This window comes from Hyla sarda, chromosome 5, assembly GCF_029499605.1.
Source record: "Hyla sarda isolate aHylSar1 chromosome 5, aHylSar1.hap1, whole genome shotgun sequence".
In the NCBI taxonomy this organism is placed as follows: Eukaryota; Metazoa; Chordata; class Amphibia; order Anura; family Hylidae; genus Hyla; species Hyla sarda.
Window position 1 is genome coordinate 20,965,737 of NC_079193.1, and position 12,126 is coordinate 20,977,862.

Here is a 12,126-nt window from a genome sequence, read left to right on the forward strand (position 1 = left end):
CGGGGTATGAGGGAAGGATATTAGGTCAGGATATGAGGACAAGATATGAGGTCTGTGTATGAGCATGAGATGTGAGGTCGGGACATGAGGAAAAAATATGATGTCGAGATATGAGGACGGGATATAAGGTTAGATATGAGGTTGGTTTATGTGGTCAGGATATGAGGACGGGATATTAGGACAAAATATGAGGTCGAGATATGAGGTTGGATTATGCGGTCGAGATATGAGGTTGGATTATGCGGTCGAGATATGAGGTTGGATTATGAGGTCGGGACATGAGGACTAGATATGAGGTTGAGATATGAGATCAAAATATGAGATATTGAAAAGAGAAAAGAGAGCGTTATTGTTGCTTTTCCTCTCCCACAGGATTTCGAAAGATTGGACAATACAGAGTACTCAGCTAGTATCATATAAAGTAAAGCAAAACAGAAAAATAAATGAAAACAGCTGAAAAGCAATTTGTTATAAAGATCCTTTCTATAAAGACAGTGTTGATCTTGGGATGATTTACTTCTAGTATCAGGCGTCTTTCCATTACTGGTGACAGCCACTTATGGTTTTCTTAGAACTCGGTGTCACATCTCTTTCCATAAGCGTCTCCTAAGTAACTCTTAGTTTCAGAAGTTTTCTTTGGCGCAGCAGATTGGCAGATGTTACGTCGGATAGTCGTAGGCTTTGTCATAACCTTATTAGTCACGTATCAGCGTCGCTGTATGTAACCGGATTTGTGTGTTTCCCCTGAAGACTTGTCAGGAAATCAAAACCTACATTGAAGGAGTTAAACTCACAAAGCATGAAAAGCCCCCCAATGAGGGTCCGTGAAGTGTGTCTGCTCCGATGACAGGCTCCTTCCTCCATCTTCTTCAAGTGACAGGTTCCAGGGGTGGCTGCTCCTTCCAATGACATGATTGTCAAGTTTGTCATCAAAATGTTCTTAATGCAATGATCCATTTATCATGTTACTTCTTCCCTCACAGAGATGTTCTGCCAGCTCAGGAGATGTGAATTACATCGATATATTACTAGAATCATGTGGGGCAGTCTAAAGTGAAGTATCATGTACCATAGATATGCCTAGGGGTATATGTACAAAAGTGGTCGGGTATGCAGCTGCTTTTAGGGGGCGCTAATTGTATACAGATTCATACAGCTCCCAATGAATTTAATATTAACTGTATAAATAACTGCACAGTTAGTTCCCCAACATTTAAGGGGTATAGAAGGTATACAGTGCCTTGCATAGGTATAAAAGTTCCAACAGAAATAGAAATAGTCAGCTAATGCATGGAAAAAACGCTTCGTGTGCTCAGCACCATACACCCTAGCTCCTTGTTAGCCCAATGCTGCGTACGTGGTGCTCAGCTGGTGCTCAGCAAATGTACAACTTGAATCCATATAATAGTAGAGATTAGACGGCACTCACGATTCAAAGCAATCCATTTATTTTACATTTGGCTGCGCTTCATCATGGCTACGCAAGGACGACGGACATCACACTGCCATGTCCGAATGGCAGTGTGAATGAAGTCATACAAGTACAAATAACAGAGCAACACTAGACAGGCTAAAACCAACCATAGTACAGACAGAATAACTAAGCAAACAGAACAAGGCTGTAAGATAGATAAATGGGTAACAACAAAGCCATGCCTAACACAAAGTTACAAGTGTGAACAGACACAAAACTGAAGTGATACTGAAACTGAAAATCAAGAGCCCAGCTAAGGCTGAGGAGAATACAAATACCCCGCCTCAGCTGCTGATTGGCCCAGACCTGTAACTCTTACCTGACCAGAGACCAACATCCACAATCTGGACAGTTACAACAAATACACCTGTTCTTTGAAGGCCTCAGAGTTTGTTAGTGAGCATTACAGAACAAACAGCAGCATGAAGACCAAGGAGCTCACCAAACAGGCTAAATAAAATTGTGGAGAAGTAGGTTTAAAGTGGTACTTTTTTTTTTTTTTTTTTAAATCAACTGGTGCCAGAAAGTTAAACAGATTTGTAAATTACTTCTATAAAAAAAAATCTTAATCCTTCCTGTACTTATTAGCTGCTGAATACTACAATGGAAATTCTTTTCCGTTTGAAACACAGAGCTGTCTGCTGAATCACGAGCACAGTGCTCTCTGCTGACATCTCTGTCCATTTTTAGGAACTGTCCAGGGTAAAAGGAAATCCCCATAGCAAACATATGCTGTTCTGGACAGTTCATAAAATGGACAGAGATGTCAGCAGAGAGCACTGTGGTCATGATGTCAGCAGACAGCTATGTGTTTCAAAAAGAAAAGAATTTCCGCTGTAGTATTCAGCAGCTAATAAGTACAGGAAGGATTAAGATTTTTTAATAGAAGTAATTTACAAATCTGTAACTTTCTGGCACCAGTTGATTTAAAAAAAAAAAAAAGTTTTTCACCGGAGTACCCCTTTAAACATTTAGTTATGCATCCCACAGATGTCAACTTTATTGCTCTTTTTAGTGTCAGAATAAAAGGTATTTTTCATGTATAAAGTATGATGCATGTTGTGTCGAGTAAAAGTCTATTTAGGTCTATGTGAATTCCAGTTTGTAACAGTAGGACAATGTGGAAAACAAAAAGTCCAAGGGGGGTGAATACTTATGCAAGGCACTGTTCTTAAAGGGTATACTAACAGAGCAATCAGATCACTGCAAGCGATCACCTGAACATAGCCTCTAGGGCAATGCCAGAGGCTGTCCGGTCATGCTGGGAGTTGTAGTTTTCCCTCATTCCCTTTTTTTTAAACCTGGTTAATCGACTAATCGAACCAGTAATCAGCCAACTAATCGCTTTCACAAGTAATCCTTAGTTGCAGCAATAAAAAAAAATACTAAAAAGTTCAAAAATCCTACTTTTTGGTCACGCTTACAAAAAAATGGATTTAGTAGTAATGGCAGAATGGGGATGAATAGGATATTACATCACTGTGTACAGGATCAGGGACGGAATGAATCCAAAATGAATTGCAACACAACATTTTTGGGAAACTTCAGACTGAATAAGATTTACGGCAAAGTGATTCCCTTATTTTTACTGAAGAACAGTAAAGTAAGTGACCACCGACTGATGATGTCATCGCTCATTTACAAAGAATAAGATGCCGTTTGCTATTTTAATGACAGAATAATCATTATTGGGAATGGTTTATCAATCTACCGTCGTTTTAAAAAATTGAGCGAAAAGTATCAAATAATTGAAAAAACTTTCGAGTGGTCAGAAAATTCTCATTAGTGCAAATTGCTGACGATTCTTATAATTATCTAAGAAAGTTTCGTCTTACAATAGCTGAGCCCATCCACGAAGGGTCATTACTGCGGTGAATGACGGGCTCGAGCCAATGCAGATAAATCTGTCCTCGTGTATCACTGGCGGAATCAGTATTCTAATAATGCGGTGTCCTTGACAAGTCCGAAGAAATTATCATCGTAGGAGATTGGAAATGAACATGTTGCCAGCTTATGATTGACTTGTCTGAAATCTGGAACCATTGCACATCATAGCAATCATGTACTGTGCGGCGGCTGATAGACGGTACTTACGCTGCATAAAACAGACGTCCTCCGACCGAAGACGATGACTGTGTTCTTCCCATATTACTCCAGTCATAATCACCGCTTCTACTGTAACATAATACAATGTTTTGTTCAGTAAATGTCAGAGCAGCTCCAGTCTTCACTCATGTACTCAGCGTTCAGCCTTCTTTAATACTACTATAATAATACTACTATACCTCACAACTTTTGCAGAGAAGAAAGAGGGACATACTGCACATGAAAATGTTATTTTTTTCAAGTTTCACCGTGTCCATTCACCGCCAAGTGCAAGAAACCCCTTTGTAAACAAAAAGTTTTTAAAAAATATATTAAATAATAAATACATACATACATAGTGAATATAGTAGACACAAATATATATGGGTTCAGATGGGTGGTGGGGGTTCTGTTAGGTGGCAGGGGATTGGAGAAGGGATGGGATTTTGATAGGTGGCGGGGGATCGGAGAAGTGGTAGGGGTTCTCCTAGGTGGCGGAGGTTTGAAGCACTTACAGGGGTTCTGGGAGGTGGTGGGAGTTTAGATGAGGTGGTGGTTTGAAAAGGTGGTGGAGATCAGAGAGGTAATTTGGGTCTGGACAGTTATAAGGTTCAGAGAGGTGGTGGGGGATCAGAATGGTGATGGGGATCAGAGAGGTGAGTGGTGTTCGGAGAGCCCAGAAGTTTCCCCAGGACGGTGGGATATCATCCGGAAAACTGGGAATGTCCTGTCAGATCCAGGAGAAGTCTGGAGAAGACTGCGCTAAACATTTTCATTCCCAGTTTAAACTTAAAATGTAAGTCTTCTCTCCCGCCTCTTATGGTACTTATTCTGATTGGGTGACTGTTACTAGAGGGTTGCCACAGGGGTCAGTCTTAGGTCCTGTTTGATTTAATATATTCATTAATGCAGATGATGCTAAACTCTGTAAAGCAGTAAACACAATAGAAGACAGTGCACTGTTACAAATGGATCTGGATAGGTTGGAGGTTTGGGCTGGGAAGTGGCAGATGAGGTTCAACACTGATAAAGGTAATGCACAAGGGGAGGAAAAATCCGGGCTGGGATTATGTATTAAATGGGACGACCAACGTGGAAAAGGACTTGGGAGTCTTAGTTAACAGTAAATTTAGCTGTAGTGACCAGTGTCGGGCAGCTGCGGCCAAGGCTAATAAAATCATGGGGTGCATCAATAGGGGGATAGATGCCCACGACAAGGAAATAATTCTACCGCTTTACGAATCACTAGTCAGACTACACATAGAATACTGTGTACAGTACTGGGCACCAGTGTACAAGAAAGATATAGTGGAGCTGGAGAGGGTTCAAAGACGGGCAACCAGAGTAATACGGGGAATGGGAGGACTACAGTACCCATAAAGATTATCAGAATTAGGGTTATTTAGTTTAGAAAAAAGAAGGCTTAGGGGCGACCTAATAACTATGTATAAATATATTAGGGGACCGTACAGAGATCTCTCCCATGATCTATTTATACCACGGACTGTATCTATAACAAGGCGGCATCCTCTACGTCTAGAGGAAAGAAGGTTTCTACACCAGCACAGACAGGTTCTTTACTGTAAGAGCAGTGAGACTGTAGAATTCTTTGCCAGAGGAGGTGGCCATGGGGAACTGTGTAAGGCTGCATTCACATCTCGTTTTTGCAATATATATATATATATATATATATATATATTATATATATATATATATATATATATATATATATATATATATATATGGACAGGGAATTGAGTGGTAAGAAAAAAAAACAATACTGACCACTCAGTTCCCTGCCACTCCACCGCTGCTCTGGTGAATGTGATAACACCCATAATCACAGAGAATGGGACAATGCAGTCAATCACTAGTCTTACAGTCATGTGCAAGTGCTTAAGGTGAGTATAGGCTATAGGTGAATGTAAAAAATTCCAGGTCAATGAAAGCCCCCTCCTCCACATCTCTTTTGGTGAAATGCAACACCTTATCAAAAACTGGAATGCACCTTACCAGAGGATATGATTTCATGGTTTGAGATGCCTCTCTCTACTGCTAATACCTCTCCCTGTATACCCTGAGCACTTCCCTCTACTTCTAATACCTCTCTCTCTGCACCTATGAGCACTTCTCTCTACTGCTAATACCTCTTCCTATACACTCTTGTGCCTGTCTCCCTCTACCGCTAATACCTTTCCCTTTACACCCATGAGCACTTCCCTCTCTACTGCTAACATTTCTCCCTTTACACCCATGAGCACTTCCCTCTCTTTATACACCCATGAGCACTGTCCTCTTTCTACTGTTAATACCTCTCCCTATATGCTTATAAGCACTTCCCTCTTTCTACTGCTAATATCTCTCCCTATACACCCATGAGCGCTTCCATCTCTGCTGCTAATACCTCTTCCTATACATCCATGGGCACTTCTTTCTCTACTGATAACACCTCTCCCTATATACTCATGAGCACTTCCCTCTCTACTGCTAATACTACTCTTTTTACACCCATGAGCGCTTCCCTCTCTATTGCTAATACCTCTTCCTATACATCCATGAGCACTTCTCCCTCTACTGCTAATACCTCTACCTATACACCCAAGAATTCTGCTAGCATTTCCTGCTGCTCTATTACATTGTCTGCGTACCTTAAATTCTTCTGAAATAATAACCTCTAAATATTCAGTCCTATTCAGGTTAGGACTGTATCACATATTCTATATTCTGTCCTTGGGTTTTTACACCTCGTGTGCATATTTTGGCACTTATCCACATTAAAGGAGTACTCGGGGATGGAAAAATTGCCGTCATACTGCCGGCAGTAAAAAAAATAAATAGGTACATACCTTCCCCCGCTCCCCAGGTGCCTCCGGTAACTGGCTCTGGCCTGCGCCGCTATCCTCTTCCCGGTTGCCGGTGGTCGAAAACGTCATACTGCCGCTCAGCCTATCGCCGGCCGAGGCAAGACTTCACTGCGGACGGTGATTGGCTGAGTGCAGTATGACTCGCCGACCACCGGCAACCAGGAAGAGGATCGCGGCGGGGGCCAGAGCCAGTTAACGGAGGCACCACGGGAAGAGACGGAAGGTATGTGCCTCTTTATTTTTTTACTGCCTGCAGTATGACGGGCAATTTTCCCATCCCGGAGTACTCCTTTAAATGTCAGTGTCCAGAGTTCTGACCATTTTCTAGTTTACCTGAATTCTTTTCCATATGGTGAATCCCTTCAGGCAATGTCCCCCTTCAGCCAGTGATTGGCGGAGCAGTCCATCACTCACTAAACCGGTTTGTCTTGGTAGGTGGGGACTGAAGCGCTCCAAGGTAAGAGACAGGCCCCATTATGGAGATTGCAGGGGTCCCTGTGGTCGGGTCTGGTATTGCACTTGCATGAATAGGATGCACTGAGATACCAGATACATCCACTGCACCAAAGGGGCACTGTTTCTGGATAAAAAGGACATTTTCTTTTAATTTACGACAACACTTATAATTCTTCCACTTCATAAACCATTTATATAATTGCATTAAATATACAAACAGACGTTCCTCATTATGTGGACTATATTTGGACTGTAGCCGTGATTAATCCTCCTCTCTCGCGATGTACACTTTTTTAGTGACGGTTTTGTCACCATTGAGGATTGAGCCGTTTATCTTCCATTTTTTAATCTCCAGATGATTCATGAACACATCGAGCCGCGCCGAACTCCTCAGGGGCTCACCGAGTGATGTTCAAGGTTTAGTTCACAAGATAGCAGAATCCATACAGCCATGATGAATGGCGCTAAACAAACACAAAGGACCCCGTGCGCGGATCCGATGGAGAATTAGACAAGGCTGTGACCTGTACCTGATACGGTGCAATTAACAATTTACATAGAAACGATGATGAAGATCGGATGAATGGGATCACTTGTCTACCCAAAAGGTCAGGAATCTTCGGGTTAGTAGTGAAGTAAGATTTACGGAGGCTCCGGCGCACAATGTTCTTTACAATGTCCAAATAACACCAGCGAACAATGCGTAAAATACCAGATTTATCACAATTTACACTAAAGTGCTGGGGAAAGCTGTATGGATGGTCGGCTTCTTTGTATGGATGCCCTTAATCTACTTCTAATTCTAGGCCGACTTCCAAAATATCCATGCATTATGTAAGACCCCTAATTGAGCCTCCAGTGTATAAAAGGGGTACTCCATACCTCAGGGTTCAGAACATTTTGTTCCGAACGCTGGGTGCGGGCTGCGGGGGGTCATGATGTCACAGCCATGCCCCTCGTGATGCCACGCCCCCTCCCGTAGACTTAAATTGAGGGGGCGTGGCTGTGACCCCCGCCTAGCTCCACAAACACTGAGATCCCTATAGGTAATACACTTACAAAGAGAAGTAACTGGGAACAGTGAACTAGTTTAATGTTTGAAAGGGAAACAATATTGGATCAGGATGGGTGACACTTGGGTTATTATTAAACAAATAAATGTAAACTCCATTGGGGAGATTTATCAAAACCTGTGCAGAGGAAGAGTGGTGCAGTTGTCCATAGCAACCAATCAGATTGCTTCTTTCATTTTCCACAGGCCTCTAAAGAGGCCTGTGGAAAATGAAAGAAGCAATCTGATTGGTTGCTATGGGCAACTGCACCACTCTTCCTCTGCACAGGTTTTGATAAATCTCCCCCCATATGTCTTAGATCAGAGCTTTCCAAACTTTTTAAGACGTACGTAGTTTGGTGACACCCCTGGCCATACCGCAAACTGGACGTATCAGGTTTCACGTCCTACAATGCTTGACGTGATACCAGTATACAGGATCAGCATTAGAAATGTGGCTGCTTCACCCCTGTGCAGTTTGATTTCCCCCTTCATCACCCCCTGTGCTATTTCATCACCCTTTATTTCGCCCTCAGTGCCACTTCATTCCTCCCCCAACCCTCTTAACCCCTCGACCACATTTCACTCCCTGATCATCCCTTTGCCATTTGATTCCCCCAGGGCTGATGCAAGGATTTTTGCCACCCTAGGCAAAAGCTAATTTTGCTGCTCCCTTGGCTACTGGGGTGACACACTGTAACAAGCCCCCACCTCATGCTGCTGGCTGAGCGAGTGGTTCGGATGCTAAATGCCTAACTTTCTTGTGGCAGACAAAGCAACGCCCCCCCCCCCCCCCCCATCAAGAGGGCGCTCTAGGCGGCTGCCTATTTTGCCTATAGGCAGAGCCGGTCCTTGTTTCCCCCCTTCATTCCCCCTGTACCACATCTCCCACAACCCCCCACCTCCACCCCGTCCCCCATTCCTCATCTGTGCCAATTGATACCCCCTCTTGACCACCCCCGTGACACATAATTTCCCCCCTTTATCATCGCCGGAGCCACACACATCCCTGATCCTCCCTTGTGCCATTTCATCCCCCCTCTTGACCACCCCCTGTGCCTCATCATTACCCCCCTTATTACCCCCCCCCTGTGCCACATTCCCCCCTTATCCTCCCTTGTGCCATTTCATCCCTCCCCTCTTGATCCACCCCTGTGCCATTTCAACATCCCCCTTTATCACCCCGTACCCCCGTGCCACAGCATTACCCCCATACCCGTGCCATTCAATACCCCCCTTTGTCTCCCCTGGGCATGCTGGAAATTATAGTTTAGCCACAGTAGGAGGCACACTGACCTAGACCCTTCCATAAGTATTCACTCCATGTAATTTCAGTACACGACAATATTCTATTTAATATGCAGAACCGAAAACATTTCAGAGACCCCAGTGTTGTTTTCTCTCAGTCTAATTGAAATGTCTAATGTACTTAAGTTAATTGCATGGGAAACACGAAATGTGACTGCGCCTGATAAGAATCAATAACAATTTTCCCATCACTTTCTTTAAAACATCCATTTTCCACTACAATCCCTTCAAGTCATTTGTAGGTAGATTTTATACCGTCCTTTTATATTCTATTTACTGTTCTTTTATTTTTTTTTTTTTTTGGAGAACTTTCTTTGTAAAGTCACTTTGGCGAATAATGGATAAAGGGAGGGGCAAAAAGTTCAAGGCATCGACCCTGTATGACTGTACATGGAGTTTCTAAGTTTCTATGTGTAGTGCACAAGGATGATAAGGATGATGCCGCAGGCTGGCTGAGAGTAGTAGTCCTTTAACTGTTATGTCACATGGCAGGGTGTGACCCAGCTATACTCTTTTGTCAAAGTAGGTATTCGCTTAGTGCAAAATAGAAGTAATTAAGAGATTAATGTATTGCAGAGAGGTCCTTGTACAGCTTTATTCTTTCTGACAAGCAGAATTCCTTCTTAGAGAAGGAGAACTTGCAAGCTTTATCCTAACAGGAACAATTACTTTATTGAAGACAGGATTTTTACCTAGGTAGAAGACATGTGGCCTAGGTGTAGATCTGCCTAGTAATAGCAGAGCAAGAAGATGTGCACACTTTGCTGGCCTGAGTGAGACTAACTGGCTTGAGTCCACTCCTTCTATTGAGAGAAGGAGGTTGCAATAGTGACTCCTCCTTCAGTCATTGGCTAGGAGAATCATGTGACCAAGTTATTGCCTGCTGCAATTTATATAAATTTGGCCTCACTAGTTTTGCTGTTTGACTATTATTGCCCTTTCATCCTTGTAAGTTATTGATATTGTCTGTGTTAGCGCCTGCGTCAGACATATTATGGGAAATATATAACAAATAAAAGTTTCATATTTGCATATTTTTCAATAAAGCCAAATGCGGTGTAATAAAATAGTGAATCATATCTCCAGTAACCACATGAATTTTGGCTTCCTTGCCATCCAGGATGTATTTAAAGGCCTGGCCGGCGAATAACGTGTAAATCAGATTGAGGATCGCGGAGGGAATGGGATCCCAGAGAGGAAAGGCTTATGAATTAATGTTATCCTGAAAGCCTCTCATTCATTGCAATATGAAAGATTAATCTTCTATATTGAAAAAATGATACAATCTCAGCTATAAAAAAAAAAAAAAAAAAAACAGCAAGAAATAAGCTGAAAATACATTAATGTACGGACATCTTCAGAGAGTTTATATAAGGTCTATGGAAATTCATTGCATCATTTATCTCATCCATTTAGGGTATGTTCACACAGTGGATTTCTTGTAGAATGTCGGCCTGGAAAATTTCCGGTGCACATTCCACAGACAGCGTGCACTAGGACCGCTTGGAAATGCGACATCTCCATAGAGGCCAATGCATTTCCGTACAGATTCCGCAGAAAGAATTGAAAAGTTGAGGAGGCTGGAATCATGATTCCCACGGCAGATGATACCGCTGTGTGCACGGTGCAGCAGAATCCCAGTGCGAACAATGGGACTGCTACAATAGAATTTCCAAGCAGATTCTGCTCAGAAATTCCGCTGTGTGACAAGGCCTTACAGTCAGTATTACAGCCCAAAGTTAGCCTCTAATAGGACACAGCTCTAATAGGACACTACTCTAATGGAACACAACTGTAATAGGACACACTTCTTATAGGACACACCTCTAATAAGACACACCTCTAATAGGACACACCTCTAATAAGACACACCTCTAATAGGACACACCTCTAATAAGACACACCTCTAATAGGACACACCTCTAATAGGACACAGCTCTAATAGGACACATCTATAATAGGACACACCTCTAATAGGACACACCTCTAATAAGACACACCTCTAATAGGACACAGCTCTAATAGGACACATCTATAATAGGACACACCTCTAATAAGACACACCTCTAATAGGACACACCTCTAATAGGACACAGCTCTAATAGGACACTACTCTAATGTAACACAACTGTAATAGGACACACTTCTTATAGGACACACCTCTAATAAGACACACCTCTAATAGGACACACCTCTAATAGGACACAGCTCTAATAGGACACATCTATAATAGGACACACCTCTAATAGGACACACCTCTAATAGGACACACCTCTAATAAGACACACCTCTAATAGGACACACCTCTAATAGGACACATCTATAATAGGACACACCTCTAATAGGACACACCTCTAATAGGACACAGCTCTAATAGGACACAGCTCTAATAGGACACACCTCTAATAGGACACAGCTCTAATAGGACATACCTCTAATAAGACATGCCTCTAATAGGAAACACCTCTAATAGGACACGCCTCTAATAGGACATACCTCTAATAAGTCATGCCTCTAATAGGACACACCACTAATAAGACATGCCTCTAATAGGACACACCATTAATAAGACACACCACTAATAAGACATACCTCTAATAGGACATACCTCTAATAAGACACACCTCTAATAGGACACACCACTAATCAGACATGCCTCTAATAGGACACACCTCTAATAGAACACCCCTCTAATAGGACACACCTCTAATAGGACATACATCTAATAGGACACACCTCTAATAGGTCACCCCCCTAATAGGACACACCTCTAATAAGACACGCCTCTAATAAGACACACCTCTAATAGAACACAACCCTAATAGGACACACCTCTAATAATACACACCTCTAATAAGACATGCCTCTAATAGAACACACCTCTAATG

General features: G+C 42.5%; 1 protein-coding gene across 16 annotated transcripts in view; it reads left to right on the forward strand.

Annotated features, from left to right (window-relative positions):
• Positions 1–12,126, forward strand: part of LOC130272929 (protachykinin-1-like) — a 180,428-nt gene that overhangs the window by 126,422 nt on the left and 41,880 nt on the right. For 2 of the 16 annotated variants that reach the window (XM_056518951.1, XM_056518945.1), the window contains exon 3: positions 7,235–7,487. The exons of 12 other annotated variants lie outside the window; for them this stretch is intronic. The gene's annotated coding sequence lies outside the window, so the exon portion shown is untranslated. Of the gene's footprint in view, positions 1–7,234; positions 7,488–7,903; positions 7,926–12,126 lie in introns of those variants that run through there. 2 more of the 16 variants (XM_056518954.1, XM_056518959.1) reach the window with 2 other exon arrangements.